The following is a 6,273-nucleotide window of genomic DNA, read 5'->3' on the forward strand; positions in this document are numbered from 1 at the left end:
AGCATGGCACTGCCAGGGGGCCCTTGCTGCCACGGTGATCCCTGGGCTCACTCCTCCCGAGGTCTAAGTAGGGGTCACCTTGCAGCAGGCCATCCTGTCCAGACTTCATTTCCCCTCTCCAGGTGACGCAAGGTTAGGGCATGCGAGGGAAAGCCCCCTCAGGAGTGCCAGGGGGGGAACAGGGGTGTGGGAGAGGAATGGTGTGTGTGTGTGTGTGTGTGTGTCAGGTTCAACGTAAAGGAAGGGAGGACACATTTGGAAATAGGTGAATTTGGTCTTTGGTCACCTTCTTTTCCTGGTCCCTCGCCCCAAGCTCTTAGGAACCTTTGCTAGCCGCCCCCCCCCCCCCCCAGCACCATAACCCTCTCCCCATCCACTCCATTGAACGCCCACTCTTTGCATCTCTCTTAGTTAAGTGTCATGGAAGCAGCTTATTACACTAATCCCCAGCCCAATAGCCCCCTAAACCCTCCCAGGATGTCTGTTGGGCTAATGTTAATGACACTAATAACAGCTAAAACTTGTATAGTGCTGTCCAGGTGCCAGGCACCCTTATATAGGAGCTGCACATAATGAATTCACTTACTCTTCTCATTGGCCTTATGAGGAGTGTAGCTATCATCATCATCATCACCTTCTTTATCATCACCATTATCATCATCACCATCAACACCTTCATTAACACCATCAACACCATCATCATCATCACCATCATCATCAACATCAACACCATCATCACCATCGTCATCATCATCATTGCCGTCATCACCACCATCATCATCATCACCACCACCACCATCTTCATCATCATCATCACCATCATCACCATCATCATCTCCACCACTACCTCTCAGTGGACTCCAGAGTCTCTGCTTTTTCCTCTACCCTATCTAGATGCACAGTAACAATTGCCTAAAATTATTAGGTATTTGTCAGATTAGTTATCATGTAAGTTTCAGTTGCTGGCCACACTTAACTCAGTATATATTCAGACTCCATGGACAGTTCATTTTCAAAGGAGGGAAAGACGTGGGAGTGGCTGATACAGGAAGACCCCGCTTGAAGGATACTTGAGAAGGAGAAATCTGGGTGTAATCACTCCAGATTCCTGCACCTTATGCTTTCTCTAAATGCCCATCTCCACCCCCAGGCTCTGAGCACCCAGGAGACCCACTGAGCCAGCACTCAGCAGGCTCCAGAGATATGTGTGTTGATGATGGCTGACCACAGAGATGCCTTTTTATTCTTACGAGATTTTCATGCCATAAAAACGGGGAACTGGTGGTACATTGGACCTATCCGACCATGGAGACCCACACAGCCGTTAAAGAATGTGCTGACCTGGGGTAGTTCCCACAGTTTTTTTTGTCATATGGGAGAAAAGCAAAGTGGAAAACAGGTGTCACTCAGATTTATTCAAAGAGAGTGCGAAATGGGAGAGTGATGCACGTATGCTGATAAGTATATTGATTATTTCTGGAAATATATAGAAGACACTGGTGACAGTAGGTGCCTTGGAGAGAAAGGATGTTAGGTATTTTCCTTTACTTAAATATTTGTCATGTGCAAGTAATACTTTTATAAATTTTTTTCAGGAAAGCAACATTTTTAAAAAGTCATAAATTAAAAAAAAAAAAAGGAAGAAGGAAAAAGGGGAATGAAAGTTAAAAGAAGACATCCTAAGGGTTCATCCAGGAGCAACATAAACCCTGGAGGAGCCCCGGGGCCCAGCCTCATTTCACACAGTGCACACATCTTCTTCCCAAATGGGGTCTATTACTCATCCCATTGTCATTTCGTTGTTGTTGTTCCCTTAGGAAGGTTAATAATTTCTCTTTTTCACTAGCAAAGATGCTGTGAGCCAAGAGGTGAAGCCCAGCACTTTGCCTGGAATCAGATCAGGGGGGACAGAACTGTGTGTAAAGTCCTCTGCTTCCCGCTCCTGAAGCCATTCGTCTCATCTGTAGTCCTACTTTGTTTTTCTTTCTTAACCTCCATGAACTTTAAAATAACTTGTGCCTCTGCCTACTGGAAGGTTTTCCCTTAGTTCCTTCCTGGGAAGCTGATCACCCTCCTCCTTGATGTCTGGTTAGTGTGGTTAGAAGGGAGTTTAAAATCAGCATTTCTTTTCCTTCTTCAACGTCAAGCCCTTCTACAACATTGATGGCACTTACTGGAAGATCTCATTCACATAAAGTTCCCTTCTTTTTCAACTGGTTCATGTGTATACATCAAAGTTTTCCAACTAAATGATAAACTTCTTGAGAAAAAGGAATTATGTATCTCCTGGGGCCAAGTACTCTGGACACATCGGAGAAGCTCAGTGAGAATTGGTTATAATAAAAGCTACCATTTGTTGAGCATCTATGGGGCACATTAGATCTTTGGTTCTCTTTCTACCATATGGCTAACATGCAATATAAATCCTTTGGCTGGATTTTGTTATAAATGCTATTAGAAATCAAGTACAATTTTCCTTCTTTTCAAGCTGCGATTTTCATTTTTAATACATTTTAAAATAATGTTTAAACAGCAGTGGTACGGAAACTGAGGCTAAGCAAGCTTCGGATACTTGCCCATGCTTACTCAGAGTCCAAATGGCAAGGCCAGGGTGACTGTGTAAATCCAAAGGTCCTGCTCTCCACACCCTGCTGGGCTGATTTAAAACAAGAGTTCAAGCAGTGAGAAAAGCAAGGTAAACGACTTGTGTTTTTTCCCCTCCCTCATCTTCTGCCCTTACACCAGACACCTTCATGAAATCTAGACCTTTCTGTTAAGCACTGAAATAGGAAGATCCACTCGTTCTTCCACTTGTTCTTACTGAGCAAGTTATAGGGAAGCAGACTGCAGATCTATGTTAAACTTTTAATTGATTACAGCTATCAGAATATAGGGCATCTTTGATCAGTCATCCAACCAATATTTACCATGAGCCATGCACTGAGAATACAGTGGTGAACATGACAAAGTTCCTGCCCTTGGCAAGTTGACAGAGAGCACTGACTTTGGGGAAAACAGACAATAAACATATAAATAGTAAGATCATTTCAGAAACTGGTAAGTGCTGTGAAGAAAATAAACTCCGATATAATAGTGCAGGAGCAGGAATGGAGGTGGCAAGGGCAGTGGAAGGAGGAAGTTGGCTACTTAGATAGGTGACCTTCCTACCAAGTGAGATGCAGTGATGCTCTAATTCTAAGTCAAGCACACTAGGATACTTTCTATCAAATACCCACCCTCCCTTTCTTTCTGCACAACAGCTGATTTTAAAAGAACTTCCATGGGGTAGCCTGAGAAAAGGCTCCAGAGCCCACTCCATCCTTGTCTAGATGTGAGGCTGAACTAGATTTTTTCTAGAGGAGCAAGCAGGAGAGGAAGCAATTAGTATTCCAAGGCTGCCAAGAAAGAAGAGTGTAGGAGGGCTTCCCATTGTCACACAATCCTGTTCTGAAATAACTGCAGCTGGATATTTAGGACTTAAACATTCCCTCCCTCCCTTTCTTCTTTTTCTTTTGTGGTAATCTGTAAAGGGCTTGGAGTTTGAGAAGAGGGAAACACACACACACACACGCGCACACACACACACACCTCTGGCCAGTTTCTAGTTTTCAGTTTGTCTTACAGACCTCAAGGAGGAAGAGTCAGCTTCATAAGAAGCAACAGTGGTTCTGAACAAGTTGTCCTAAATACGAGAACGCTCATCTGGAATTACTTAAAAAGAAAAATCCAACCCAACAGATGACTAACGATGGCCACAATCAGCAACAATGCTCACGCACACCACAGCTCCCCAGGACTGGAGGATGGGGCTTAAAGTACAAATGCCCTGGCACCGGCAAGTTAGAATTAAGCTGTTCTCTGGAGACGTGCCTGAGGGGTGAACGGGCCCATGACCACACCCTGAAAGCATGCCTATCAGCTTTGGCTTCTTGGACATATAGGTTCATCATGACTTATGTCTCAAGTGGCATCCAAGGGCTGGAGGGGACCTTCTAGAGGCCAGTCAATGACCTTGTCTTCTGGTAACACTGGGCCTTAGAGCTCTGGGAGAAAGTCATTTTGCACTGTCCCTCTTCCTAGCTCACCAGTCACCCACATATTAGCAAGTTCTTCCAATTAAATCTCTGGCCAAAATCTCGGTCCATTTCCCTTTATCTTCAGCAGAGAAGACCTACCCACCATTTTTTGGATCTTAATTTCATTTGGAAAATGGCTTTTATTAAATATTTGGTTATGAAGATTCTTTTTTATATATTGCTGGGTTTGGTTTAGGATTTTTTCATCTATGTTTACGGGTAAGAGTTGCCTGTAATTTTTTTCTTTTACTAGCCTTGTCAGAGTTATGCCAGCCTCATAAAATAATTCTATATGCTATAAAGCAGTTCTTTAGGTCTTTCTTCTTGTGCTAATCAATATTCCCCAGAGAAGATATCCCCTCTCCTGGACACTAGGGTTTTAGGAGCCCAATAAGGCCAAGGACATTCGGAATATAAATGCTCACCTAATCCCAGAATGGGACTTTCGCCCTCAGTTATGCTTTGACCTCCAGATCATAACCCGTTTTTGCTTCTCCAGAGAGTATTTCTCTAATTGCGGAATGGAGCGGGGCAGTCACCCAGATGCTGGGAGTGGGGGGAGAACCTAACAGACATGTACAACCATTTAACAACCCTTCTTTTACATCCAGTTCCAGGGATGATGCTATCTGGCACCTCCATATCTGACCATATCTGAGTTTCTTGAGGATTATGCAATGTAAATTGGTTTGCTTATAGCTGGCTCAGGGTTCCACTTTCTCTGCTCTGCTAAATCTCTTAAGGCCTCATCTGCTTTCCAGCTTCAAAACTTGTGTTGTCAGAGGGGGGAGAAGATGGCAGCATAGAGAGGAGTGGAAGTTAGTTAGTCCTCCCAGAGCAACTAATAAACAACCAGGAACAACTAGTAAAAGATCTGGAATAACTGCTGGGGGACAACTGTGACTGTCCACACATTGTGCAACAATCTGGACTGGGAGAAATGCCTGAGATCGCAGCATAAAATCTGTAAGTAAAAACTGCGGACCCATGCCGGGAGTCCCCTCCCCCCCATGGCAATACAAACTGCAAAGCCTCGCGGTGCTAGAGAGCAGCACTCTGAACAAGCGAATATACCTCAGCCCAGCTCCAACTGGGGTTTTAATTGGCAAATGTGGACTGATCAATGCGAGCTGCAAATCCCCAACAAGCAGAGGCTTTAGTGACAACTGACCTTGAAGAGCCAGAGGACGTATCTGTCTCAGGACAGGGAGTTCAAAGGATTGGGTACTATATCTGGCCATAGACTGACCCTGAAAGGGGGCTTTCTATCCCTTTCTCTCTCTCAACCTGGGCGGCTCAGTGGAGAAAGCCTCAGCCATTTTCAGCTCGCAGTGCTCTGCAGTAGAAAAAGCCTCAGCCATTTTAAACTTGCAGCACTCTGACCCAGACAAGGGTGGAGATAGCAGAGTCCAAGAAACAAAGAATCTATATGCAAATGACCTCTCCCTAGGGGGTGTATCTTCCCTAAGAGGAAGGTGGTGCCAAACTCTACTACCTGCCTTCCATTCAGAACCAGACCCCAGAGTCTGGGGGAAAACAGCCATGCGCCACACTTCCTTACACCAGTCTGGAATGACAGGCTGACAGGCGCTACCTGCTGGGCAGAAAAGCATAGGGTGTGTCAATCCTCTAAGACATGCCCTCAGGGAAATCAGATACTGAATATTTCTTCCTTCTGGGACCTGAGCCTGTCTCATCTGGGAAAACCTGATTGGAGTAACCAAGGAAAACAGATGCCTAGACAACAGAAAACTACAACCTACACTAAGAAAAATGAAGTCATGGCCCAGTCAAAGGAACAAACTTACACTTAAACTGAGATACATGAATTGAAACAACTAATGCTGAATCAATTCAAAAAGTTTAGGGAAGATATGACAAAGGAGATAAAGGCTATAAAGAAAACACTGGGCGTACATAAGGCAGAAATCAAAAGTTTGAAAAACCAACTGGCAGAATCTATGGAAATGAAAGGCACATCACAAGAGATGAAAGACACAGTGGGAACATACAACAGATCTCAAGAGGCAGAAGAAAACATGCAGAAACTGGAGAACAAGACACCTGAAAGCTTATACACAAAAGAACAGATAGAGAAAAGGATGGAAAAATATGAGCAACGTCTTTGAGAATTGAATGACAACATGAAATGCAGGAATGTACATGTCCTGGGTGTCCCAGAAAGAGAAGAGAAGGG

Source organism: Choloepus didactylus, chromosome 18 (assembly GCF_015220235.1).
Source record: "Choloepus didactylus isolate mChoDid1 chromosome 18, mChoDid1.pri, whole genome shotgun sequence".
Lineage (NCBI taxonomy): Eukaryota > Metazoa > Chordata > Mammalia > Pilosa > Megalonychidae > Choloepus > Choloepus didactylus.